This window comes from Chrysemys picta, chromosome 4 (assembly GCF_011386835.1).
Source record: "Chrysemys picta bellii isolate R12L10 chromosome 4, ASM1138683v2, whole genome shotgun sequence".
NCBI lineage: Eukaryota > Metazoa > Chordata > Testudines > Emydidae > Chrysemys > Chrysemys picta.
In genome coordinates, this window is record NC_088794.1 from 88,520,009 (window position 1) to 88,532,942 (window position 12,934).

The window sequence follows — 12,934 nt, forward strand, 5'->3', positions numbered from 1 at the left end:
TCTGGCCTCTCCCTCTTTCTTGAGGGAGCTGGGAGAGGGGTGAACAAACAGCACTGCGGGGACACAGAGCTCTTTAGGGCGCTGCTAGTTTAGCTAATCCCAGGTGTTGCTAGTGCCAGAGGTGAAGCGATTGAAGTGCACGGTGCTTTGAACCCGCCTGTGTCTCCCGTCCCCCGCCCGTGATTCCTGCTGCTCCTCACTCTGGAGCTCTGCAGCTGGAACCCAAACATGCAGCCTCCGGGGGCAACCTGAGAAGCCCGCTGTCCCCTCCCGCACGGGAGGAGCTGTAGTGAAGGGGAGGGGGCACACCCCTCGCTCCCTGTCATTGGCTCTTGCCCAGCAGCAGCTCCGCTGTTATGGGTGCCTCACTCAGTCAGTCCTGCCTGGCCCCGCCCAGGCAAGGTCTTTATAACGGGGATCCCAATGGCTAGGGCTCAGGCATTTAACCTGGTACCGCTGAAGGGGGTAAAGCTAGGCGGCTCGGCTCAAGTGCCCCGGCTAGGGCAAGAAACTGCCTCTGGCTTGTCAGGGCGGCTGTTGTCCCGCAGGCTAAGGGCAGGGCTCCAGCAGCAAGTTGCACTCCGGCCAGTAGAGAAGGGAAGGAAGGGGGGTTGTCTCGTGCCTGTAGCCCCAGCCCCCAAGTGACGATGCTCTTCAGACCCTGTGCAGCGTGGTGACTCCCCAGCTGCTCCTGGTGCTGCTGCTGCCGCCGCATCTTCCTCAGGTTCAGAGCCACAGGGCCACTGGGCCGCGGGTAAGTGCGAGCTTCTGACTTTTCCCCGGGATCTCTCTCGCGCCCCTTCCCCCAGCGCGCGCGCTCGGTCGCTCAGCACAAGGGAGTCATTATGTCAGGTCACAGCCAGGTTCTCAGCCAGGTGCGCCTCTCATTCCCGCTTGGAAAATCCCCCCCCTGCCCCGCACTGACCCTGTCATACTTGTCAGGTACACTACGGGCTTTTGTGTGCTCGGGTGCCTGCCTGGGAACTTCAGCTGCGGTCCTGCATCGCTCCTTGTTTCTGGGATGCACCGCGGATCATCCGCCGCCGCTCCCCCCCCCCCCCCGCGTTAAGACGTGCCCCGTGAGCTGTAGTCTGCCTCGCACCCCAGAGTGGTTCCCCACTCTGCTCAAACGGGCGCTGGAGCGTCTCTCGGGGGTTTGCTCTGACGGAGCCCGGGGGCTTCTAGCACTGACCCTGCTGGGCTTGACCTATCGCTACCTCTGGAGTTCTGCTACACAAGCGGAGAGAGACGCCTGCTGTGTGGTCAGTGATAACTGTTCGGAAGATCCTAAATCAAGAGCCCAGGTACAAGCTGAGTACCCAAACACTGGGCATGCATTTGTCAGGGCTCAGTGCAAAAGAGAGGAGCAAGTTAATATGCTGTATCTTTATATTGCCAGTCTTAAGTTACGTTTAATAGGACCCCTTGGCTCCCAGAATATAGTTTAGGACTCGTATTATGTTTCCAAGTAGGGATTAAATGAATCCCTGCAATAAAGCTAGATGCCTTCAGCCCAAATTTCTCCCTCTAGGAGTCTAGTTTTGCCTTTTAATCTATGGTTGGCTCTTATTAGGATTGATAATTTCATTTACAAAAGTATTAAACTGTTCTGGGGAAGAACACCTCTCTTCTAAGTATGGTCCTCCAGCTGACGTGTTACCACTGCAGCCCCTAGAGTTGGGTAATGACTCTGAATTCTAAGGCCCTAAAACAGTAGTTGTTCTCAAGTCAATGCTGCAATAAAAACACAATTCTGGGTAAGTGGAAAAACCTTAACCTGTATGTAAACATGTTGGGTGCACTGTCCACATGCACTTTTTGCTGATTGGTCTGAAATGTATTTAATTTAATACTTAATCTAACTACCATCCTAAATAGGGGTAAGATCTAGAAACCTTTATGTAGGAATCTCTACTCTGAGTATAGCAATAAGACTTCATTTTTTAAATGAAGTGTTGTACTAAACCAGATTACTATCTGAATAATATACACCCACTTAAGAAAAAAACCTCTCAATACTGTGGAAAAACTGTAGCTGCCACATTAAGAAAAGTGTGTCCTTGTGTTCAGCTGCACCTTGTAGCCCTTTTATGACCAGATGTGTAACAGCAGCAGTTAGAATGTGGCAGATTGGATCCAGTGCATATCATAAATCCTTGGAGACAGGAATTTTGAAGGTTGGAGGAAACACAAGGTTTTGAGATATGCATAAGTGTTCTTCTAAATGAAGTTGTATTGTTTGATAGTAAATCACTTGCTTTCAAAATCCCAAAGGTCTGGGCAGTTAATTTATTTTTCTTTGAAAGAAGCATTGGGCTGTTGAAAAGAATCTATCTAGGTACTTATGTGGCCCCTCATCAGTGAAGTAGCTGAGAGCCTTAATTAGGAACAGTTGAGATGAAGAATAAAACAAACAAATCCTGATGCCAGCCTGCATAATTGCACAACAAGCCTGTCTGTCAAACAGATTCCTGGTAGACTTTTTTATATACTGTATTTTACAAGCCAGTTTAACTGCTCCCTAGACTGTATCTTTTTTTGAAATACAAGTTACTTCAAGAGAATCTAAAACCCAAACACAAACAGCTGTTGAGTCTGTGTTCTCACTCCATGAATTCAATGAACTAACTTTTTTTTCCCTCCAAAGAATGTTCCACAGTCAGTGGGAAAAGCCAGCTAATCTGACATCATAGCTTTTTGTTTATTGGAGAGACCTGTGCCTTTAAAAGTTTAGCTTATGGGCTCTTCAATATAAAATGGTGACTTTTGTGTATTTAACTAGTAAATCCTCTCCACCCTCTTCAAGTGACTTGTTGAAAAGAGTTTGTAGTGGTGTGCTCTCCTCCCCACAGCTTGTTCCACTAGCATGTTGAAATTCAGATCCTATCTATTACACTCACCTGATGATTAGGCACTCCCAATAAAGCTGTCACTGGTCTAAAGGTGCCATGTTTTAGATTCCCATCTACATTACAAAAGTTCTTTGAATTATTCATTGTGTTTTTTATGATGGCCACTAAGCTACACCACTCACTGTTTCTCTGATCCTGAGACTAGATCTGTGATAAGAGTGAAGAGAAACATCTGGCTTGTTAAACCATACCCCCTTCAGAACCCCTATCTCTTTGGAAGTGGGCAGGATTGCAATTTTAGGGTTTGATTCTGCAGACACTTGGTTTTGGGTGCAATGCTTATCACAATGAAATCAGGCTACGTTAGGGTACTCAGCACTATATCTTGTAGTGTTTGTAGGCTTTAATATTTAAAACTTCACTACTGACTTACTCAATTTGCAGTATTGTTGTAGTTGTGTTGGTCCTAGGATAAGAGAGACGCAAAGTAGGTGATGTAATACCTTTTATGGACCAACTTCTGTTGGTGGAAGGCTCAAGCTTATACAGAGCTCTTCTTCTGTAAGGGGGGAGGGATAGCTCAGTGGTTTGAGTGTTGGCCTGCTAAACCCAGGGTTGTGAGTTCAATCCTTGAGGGGGCCACTTGGGAATCTGGGGCAAAATCAGTACTTGGTCCTGCTAGTGAAGGCAGGGGGCTGGACTCGATGACCTTTCAAGGTTCCTTCCAGTTCTAGGAGATAGGATATCTCCATTTTTTTTCAAGTCTGGGGAAGGAAGCAGAGTGTCTGAGATAAATAAAAGTTGGGACAGATAGTTAAGTAGAAGGGGTGACACATGTTGGAGGTGGTCATTTGTATTGCCTCTTCTATTTTAATGAACTGTTTCAACTTTTATTTAGCTGAGATACTCTCTGCTTCATAGGTGCTGGAACTGGAGGTGCCACCACACCCCCTGGCTTGAATACAGGATTTCTGCCTTCAGCACCCCCATTATAAAAATTGTTCCAGCACCACTGCTCTGCTTCTTTCCCCAGACCTGAAGAAGAATTCTGTGTGAGTTCAGAAGCTTGTACCTTCCACCAACAGAAGTTGGTCCAGTAAAAGATATTCCCTCACCTACCTTGTCAAACTTAGTCTAGTCATTTTCAAATGACTAGAGTAGTTCCAAGTATTACTCCTGTGCCTGAGTCCTCCATACAACATATGATTTCCCCCCCCCCATTGCTGAGTGAAAGACTTGGTAAATGGTGTGAATATATAAGGGTAAGAAGGGTACCCTTAAGTATTGTTGAATAGACAAAGTAAAACTAAAAATAGAGTAATCTTGATGTTTCTTGTAACAATAGCTCAAATATTTTTCAAAAGTATTTTTTTGTACAAATTGACTGCCACTAAAAGTCACGGTATGCTGTGGGTGGCTGCTTGTACCTACTGGACTTTTGATATATGGGTCTGTTGCTTCACTATGGCTTGATGTGGCCCTCAAAAGGGGCTTACCAATACTCATACCTGCTACCTTTGTCTCCTGGTATAATAAAATTATGGCAGCAGCTTGAATCTATTTGAGGCTATTCTAGGTTTCCCAGTGACTTGCTGTGCAGAAAACCTCATTTAGTATGTACAATCTGACCAGCTTTCAGACTCCTAATTAAACATACTCACTGAGATGGTCTATAGGAACCTTTAGTACCTAGGGTTCCCTAGAAATAACTTGGAATTCCTGATCTAATATTTCATAACATGGCCAATGTCTTAACAGAGACTTCTCTTGAACCACTTCTGCTCTCTTTTGTGATCACATTACCACCCTCTTCCTGTGCAGTCTAACATCCCTATGCAACTGCAGCAATTGATCATATGGAAAAGTAATAAGAATGTCTTTTAGCTGCCTTTAGAATGTTGTCTCATTAAAAAGTGAATTGGTGTCTTTTCCCCGCCTTCCCCCCCCCCCCCCACCTCTTGGCTCTGGCTCTTCCATTCCATGTCATTCTGGCACCAGTTCTGCTCACCCTGTCAGCAATTGGTCTTCAGAGCACCAGTAGTCCACAGACCAGGTTCAGAGTCTGTACCTCAAGCCTGAGAAGAACACTTGGCTGGCTCTCGAAAAATTGCAGACTGTTATGTGCCATTTAGCAGCATTTGTTCATCCAATAGCAGACCAGATGGGTTGTGCCCCCAAGCCCTGCTTTTCTCACTTGGTGCTGGAGAGGAGTAGTGGCAGGAACCTCCATTTCTCCCCCCCCCTCCCCACTAGCACAAGACAAGCTAGCATGGTCTTCTGCAGATCCATTTCCTCCTCTTTGAGACCAATACCTAAGTGAGGAGCACTAGGACAGCCTCAAATTCTGTATGTCACAACAGAGGGTAGTGGCGCTATTGTGGTGCCCTAGGGCTGTGAAAGCAGTTGGCTTATGTAAGAGGGATAAAATGTGGGTTGCAGTGCTCCAGAAATCCTCATAAGCAAGAAGAGACTATATGAGATAGTGGCCCAGTCTTGAAAAGTCCTCCTCCCCTTCCCTGAAAAGCATAGGATTGATGAGACTTTGGGAGCTGAACCCCCAACATCCCTGTAGAACTGGTCATGAGCTTGGGACAGGTTGTGAGGATCTTTCCCTCCCCTGTAGAGCAAATAAAAACAACCATCATAGAATCCTTTCCTAAAAGGCTTATATGCTTCCTAGGGTGGGGAGCAGAACATAGCCAGGTTTACAAGGGTCCTCTTGACCCCTAGTTACCTGGACAATGATTCTGAAAGAGGGTGCATGATGGTAATACCTACCTGGAGACAACACAACAGCTGGGGGAGGTGCTACTAGTAAAGTCATGGAACAGAACAATGGGTGTCAAAGCCATAAACCAGTGTAATATAGGGATCAGAGAAATCAGTCATGAGATTGCGCTCACCATGGTGGTGGCTTACTATGTGGACTAATGGTAACTCTTTCCCTACAGCTGTCCACAAGTAAGGACCCCAAATCACAACCTCAGATAATGAGGAACTGAAATGGACTACAGCAATCCCCACCCCCTAAATAAGGGGCATGGACCACACCTGAAGGAATTTGAAATAAAACCTGTATGAGGAAGCCTGTATTGTAGTAATGTCCGTGAATTCTGTAACCTCCTGCAAGGGAGATGGCCCTACTTGTTCCAAAAAGCAGATTCCCTCTGTGTTCTCTCCATTGCACCACTATAAAAGAGTGCAGTCTGTGTGAGCCTGAAGCTCTGCTTAATATCTTACACAGAGAAGATCTGGGCCTGCACTGCATAATTTAGATCTGGATTAAAACTGCCTTGATGTTTGGGCTCATCCATGAGCTTTCCTTTCAGTCTTATTACATTTAATTCTCTTAGCTTTCATTGATAGAAAATGACTGACTAAAAAGTTGTAATGGCGCAGGGCTTACGTATTTTGGAGACTACAGTAGTGGAAAATTGTAAGTACATAACAAAAAGGAACACTCTGGGTCAGAGTCCTCCGAGCATAGTACTACCTCTAGCACAGTAGAATTGCTATGGTATTATGCATCTCGTCTCAAATGTTTAAATTATGACTGGATCAGATCTTCATTTAAGTGAATCTAGTTCTACCTAGAACAGTTCCAGCTCTTTTCTTTTTGCCCTTTGGGTATGTGTGTCTATTTTATGTTGGAGAGAGGAGGGGGGGAATCTTAGCAGGTTGACTGCTCTGGGGCCCCTGTACTATTTGGATTATGTAGAGGTTAATGTTAAACAGCCAGTAGGTGTTTTTGTTATGCACCCAAGAGGCTCAATGTGCTGATCTGACTTGCATTGTTGGTTATACACTTGTGTGGTAGGATAAGAGTTGACTTTACTTCTGAGATCTGTTTAGCGTGGCACCCAAGGACTAACACTTTGCTAGTATTGTACAATATTTGGTTAGCTTTCCTCATTCTGTGTGACTTGAAAAAAATCCATTATACAAATGTTTGTTTGATTAGCCAACTACTGTGGCTTTTTCAGGAACTTTACTACTGGTCTGCATTTTAGGACCTCCCTTATAACCCTGTCATTTTAGAGAATTTGGCTGAGTTTCTACTTTTAAATAGCTGTCTCTTGCAAAGGATGAATTTGGCATTTTGCTTCCATGAAGGCTGGTAACATAGAAAAATGGGTAGGTAAAACACGTGAAGACCCTCAGCTAACTGTACTGACACTGTACTGGGGATACAATCCCTTACTCTATTCATGACCCCATGCATTATGTAACGTGGTTTTTTAACCTTTTTCATTTGCAGACCCCAGTTAAAAATTTTTGAATGGCAGAGCAGACTCCTTTGAAAAAAATCTTCCATAGTCTGCAGCCCTCCAGGGGTCTGCCAAACCACAGGTTGAAAACCACTGTGCTATGGAAGTCATCCCTTGCTCCAGCTGTTATTTAAACAAAGTGTTTTAGCACGTGTGGTTGTGAAGATAACAAAGTGAATCTAGTGTAAAACTGATGCTGTGACTTCCTGAATTTATAGGCAGTCTGAATCAGGGCCGGCTCCAGGCACCAGCTTAACAAGCAGGTGCTTGGGGCGGCACCTGTGGCAATTCGGGGGCAGCAGGTCCCTCGGCCCTGGTCTGAATCAATTGCTGAGAGGGCTGCAAACTCCCCATTTAAATGAATGGGAATAGTAGCTCTTGCCCCCGCACAAACCTAGCATATTAGTTTTTATTTGGACTATACATTTACAATAAAAACTAAGGCTACGGAATTCTGCATCACTTACAGCTTGCTGCCCTTTATCTTGCATCCCTCAATCTGGGGATTTTGGCAAGTGGCGTGGCAGAGGCTTCCATCACTATTGGCAATGGTGTCACTTCAGAACTAGGTTTAAAAATTACTCTGTGCTATTGGGCAATGTGAGGCTACAGACATGATCCAAACCTTCTGCTATAGATGGGGAAATTAGGGAAAGCTAATGAGTGCATTGTGTGGTCATGTCTCCATCTAGTGGCTGGCTCACATAGCAAAAATGCCCCACTACTGCCAACGAAGTCTCCTTAGCTCAGTCATAGAAGTTCTGTGGATTGGTCTGTTTGCTTGTTTTATTTACTTTTTAGATGGAAAGGTCCTGGTTCTATCCCTGATGCTACATGTGCTGTCTAGCTGAACACCAGTGCTTGTCTTTGGGGCACATGGAATATCACCAGGACTATGACTTGTGAGCCTCTCAGGCCAGACTGAAACCCAAAGTTGCTACTGCTTAAAATATAAAGGAGGCAGAAGTAGCTTATGCTGCTTGGTGGAGGCAGTGAAGGCGACAACGTGCTCATGGATTGCTGTGCTCACAGTCAGCATTCTCTAGAACTAAGCAGTGTGACAACTGTATCTGCTTTGGCTGTGATGTACTATTGCAGGCTTCCTAGGTCTGTAGTATGTGGCACTCATTAACAAAAAATGTCAGCTCATACCCATCAGATGAACTGTGCGTTGGAACCCAGCTAGTAACAGCCATGTTCAAACACTGCTGTGCTGCAGTTGCAAGGTTCTGTTTCCCTTTTGGTCAGGGCCTATCTATTTAGTAGAAAGTCATGTTGTATTGAAACTGGTAGTGAGATGCGTGCAGGTGTGTAAAGGTCTTTCATTAAGAGACTTGCAGATCCTTGCATGCAATGTGAAGGAGTCTGTTGGCTTCTTCCATGTAAAAATACATGGATGTGTTTAAGCTAGGGAACAAAATGGAGGTGGGAAGAACTTAGGGCACTTGTTCATGACTCTGTCTGGGCCATTTCAGAGTGGAGACTTGTCTCTCTCAAAAGCAATTGATTTGAGCTACTTGGCAACTGCACTGTTACAGTATGCAACATTCTTAATTGCTTAGTAAGATCAACAAACTTCAGCCTAATGTTGAGGTTTGCAGTGCCTGAGAGGGTATTGATTTGGGTGCATATTTGACTGGATTGTAAGCTGTTCAGGGCAGGTACCTTGTGTCTCCCCTCTTGTATGCTGCTGACCACAGCATCATTCTGACCCTGATTGAGAGCCTGGCATGTGGCTGCAATAAAATAATAGCCAGTAGTACCTTCTTGACTTTATGCACTCATGTAACATCCTCTTCTCTCAAAGACTTTGTCATCCTTTCCCTGACTTCCCCCCCCCCCTTTTGGTTTAGGGAAAGTTGCTCTCTTTAAACAAGTTGGTAGCATCCTTTTAAAGGTTTATGGCTGGCATGAGATCAGAACAGTCCAATACTCCTTATCTGCCTCCCCTGCATTTTCATATTACCTGTGGACTATTCATGTAGGAGGACAATTCCCTCTAAGTTTTTGACACACAAGTTTGCTTTATCCCTTGCAGTCCTTCAGTTTTGCTTCCCAGCGTTGTGTTCTAGATGGCTTCACTCTGTCCTAGCTGGTGCCATTAGGGCAGTACTATGAATAGCACAGGTATTATGCTGATGCGGCAAAGGATGTAGGACAGTGGTGACCTCCAAAAGGGGATGGAGCCCTAGCAGACTAGTGGCACCAAAATATAGCTCAGTTCAGGGTTTCCCAACTAGCTGACTGGACATGCTTAGTGGACAGTGTTTCCCCCCAGCCTAGGGGAGAGGGGCCACTAGAGAAGCTTTGTGGTGGGTGGGCATGTGTGTGATCCTGTACCTTGCTCCTATGGCAAGTCTGCTTTGGGAGATGCTCTTGTGTATAGGGTTCAAGCTACTTTTCTATACTTTGAAGACTAGAACCAACATCCTGAATTGGATTGAGAAAGGAATGAGGAGCCCATGGAGCGTTCAGAGCATTGGTGGGATGTGCTCTTGACATGGTATGTTGCTTAAGATGAGGACTGCTGCATATTATAGACACTGGAGCTTTCATGAGGTGATCTCCTTCAGCCTAAGGTATTGACTTGCAGTAGTCTCATCTAGAAGTGGCAATCATGTGGATACTACATGCTAAGTCTGCATGTAGATTAGAAGAATAGGTGAAGTCTCTTAGCAAGCTAATGGTGAAAGAAGGAATTTCTTGCTATCTGAATAACTTAAGGCAATGATGAGATTTCTCATTGTCTTGCATCAGCCCTCTGAGTAGCCCTCTAGGTGGTGAGGATGTGGCCAATGTCACAACTAACAGTGATGGTTTTCTTCCTATCGGCATCTTTTCTATGTTTCCTGGAAGGACCTTGAACTAGTTATCTCTCATCCAGATGGCGTGGTGAGGACTGCTAAAAAGGCAGCATACAATAGCATGGCACTAGCATGTTGCAGGTATTGATGCCTGTGGTGACTGAATTGCTCCAGGAGGGCCAGGGGCGGCTCTATGTATTTTGCTGCCCTACTCATGGCAGTCAGGCGGCCTTCGGCGACATGCCTTAGGGAAGTCCACCGGTCCCACACCTTCGGCGTACCCACGGCCAAATTGCCACTGAAGCTGCAGGACCGGTTGACCTCCTGCAGGCATGCTGCTGAAGGCAGTTTGACTGCTGCCCTCACGGCAGGCTGCCCCCCCCGCCCCAGCTTGCCGCCCCAGGCACGTGCTTGGTGCGCTGGTGCCTGGAGCCGCCCCTGAGAAGGGCTCATGTGTGGGTTTAAAGGAGAGAAGACAAGTAATTTTGGTTTCTGACACCTCTCTCCTGCTAATCACCTCAGTGTCACCCAGGTTAAACTTGAGGTGGCTGCTTTTCATCCTAGATCCAGTTTCTACTGACACTGAGGTGGTAGCGTATCCTCTTCTAGAGGAGCAAGCAATGTAACTGGTGAGGGTGGCGTATTAATGTCATCTGAGCCCATAGGCCAAAAGTCTAAAGAGTGACTAGTGATCTTATGTGCTTCAATTGTTGAATACCCTACTTGTTTCCTTAAAGGGGCCTGACTTTTCAAAGAGCTGCACACTAGAGTAAGATGGAGAAAGGTAATTCCATTTCACAGAGGATAGAGGTATTTCAACATTTTGTCTTTGTTTTGATTTGCAGACGCTTGGCGCTGTGCACTCCCAGCAGCTGCCTCTAGTACATCACTGCTGGCATCAAAACAAACACAATGGGATGAAACTACTGTGGGGTTTTCATACTCCCCAGGGATTTTTCTCACAAAATAGGGCTGGGAAAAATTGAGTAGGCAAATGCTACATGGCTTGTAAAGCAGGATTTGGTTCTGATCAAAACTTAAAAAAACAAAACAAACAAAAAAACCTTTTGCTGTGGAGTGAATGACATTCTCAAATGGGAAGTCTGATGTGAGCTGGAAAATGTGTGTGGTTTAGGAAGCGATTCTTTATTCAACTGGGGATACTGTTGTATTCCATTTCTGTGGGGGGTGTGTGTGTGGGGGGGGACAGATACTTTGCCTACCTTGAAGTAGTTTGCCATATTTTTCTATTTACAGTGACCATTTCTCTAGCAAAATGTAATATGTTCTTAGTTGTTCCACAATACTTATCCCAATACAAGCAGAAATGGCCTCATCTTAAAGAGGGAAAGGAGTGCCTGGGTCACCCATCCAATGGCACTGCCTTTGGAGAATACCTACATATGGAAAGCTTCTGGCAAGTTCTTAATGCTCTAACTGATCAGTGTTCTAGATCAGAAGGTTCTTGCAACAGCAAGAACCGAACAAAACATAAAGGATAGAACTTTCCTAATCTTACTCCAATTTGAAGAAATGATTATTGTAAAGACAGCATTTATTAACCGGAATTGAAGACCATCTTTTCAGTGAGTCACTTGCCATCCCCCCCATAAATCTCAAACAAAACCCAACAAGGGGAGAGGAGAACTCCTTAGAATGTCTGTCACTTTCTGCGTGTGGTTGATGGCATGCACATAACACATGGACTGTTCACTTTAGTCCTGTTTATGGTAAATCTATACTTGCCCCAGATTATTTGGGAAAGGTTTGAGGAAGCCAAAGCTGATAACTAGGAAAAACAGACAATGAATCTTTGATAGCTGGATGGTGAAGACTAACCTTCAGATCCCCTCTTCCAGTCAGTCCTCATTAACCTTCTGAAATACATGGATGTACTTTTTTGTATGTTAGAATTGCACATTCATTTCCACTTGTTTTTATTTAGGAGAGACTTAAGAAATCCCTATTCATGATTGTGAGTATTACTGTTTGGCTAAAAGTGTTCAAAGTAGTAATTTTTCCTTTAACTTGACTTTGTCACCACTAATGGTCGTTGACCCACCAAGTGCTATTTAGAATAACTGATGCTTAAAGGTTTCAAAGTAGCAGCCGTGTTAGTCTGTATCTGCAGAAAGAACAGGAGTACTTGTGGCACCTTAGAGATGCATCTGAAGAAGTGAGCTGAAGCCCACGGAAGCTTATGCCGAAATAAATTTGTTAGTCTCTAAGGTGCCACAGATTTATTTCAGCATAAGCTTTCGTGGGCTTCAGCTCACTTCTTCAGATGCATCTCTAAGGTGCCACAAGAACTCCTGTTCTTGATGCTTAAAGGTAGATTTAAACATGGGAGTAATTCCCTTCTGATTTGTTGCTTGAGAGCAAACCAGGATTTCACTTGTTAATGTTGAACATTAAAACCCAGGGACTTTATTTGTGTATTAATCCTGCAGTGAAGTAACCAAAGTCAATATTATTACATCCGCTGCTTCTGTGTAATAGATGTCAACAGGATTCTGAAGTCCCTGCAGGAGCCAACAATAGGAGGAACTGTCTAGTGATGTAAATGGCACTCTTTCAAATAGATCTGAATCTAGGGAACCCACTGCTTAGTTAAGCATGATTTGGCTCTATGTATTATGGTGGAAATCTGAGAGAGGACATGTCTGTGGCTTCCTTCTGTCCAGTTCAGGGCAACTGCACCTGTATTTCCCCTCCTCTGTTGCCTCTCAAGTGGAGATACGCATTTCTCTGCCTTTCTCACTGGGATATTTCCAGGCTGAACAGTTCCATGCCTACAATGTAGTGGCCTCAGCACAGATAGGTTACCCAAGGACACCCTGCTTGCTTGCTCTTCGGAGATGATTAATAGGTGTAATGCTACAGTTAAGGTACCACACAGCACATCCTATGCAAGCCTAGTTTCTTCTTAAGGTAAAAAGCATTACAGAGCAAACCATAATAAAAATCTACAGGTATGCTAATAAGATTACCAGAATTAACCCCAATCCTA

At 44.9% G+C, this 12,934-nt stretch overlaps 1 protein-coding gene across 9 annotated transcripts in view; it reads left to right on the forward strand.

Annotated features, from left to right (window-relative positions):
* Positions 1–12,934, forward strand: part of SMOC1 (SPARC related modular calcium binding 1) — a 206,074-nt gene that overhangs the window by 24,049 nt on the left and 169,091 nt on the right. For 3 of the 9 annotated variants that reach the window (XM_005305939.3, XM_005305940.3, XM_065592958.1), the window contains exon 1: positions 335–754. The exons of the other annotated variants lie outside the window; for them this stretch is intronic. The gene's annotated coding sequence lies outside the window, so the exon portion shown is untranslated. Of the gene's footprint in view, positions 1–334; positions 755–12,934 lie in introns of those variants that run through there. 9 annotated transcript variants of the gene reach the window in all.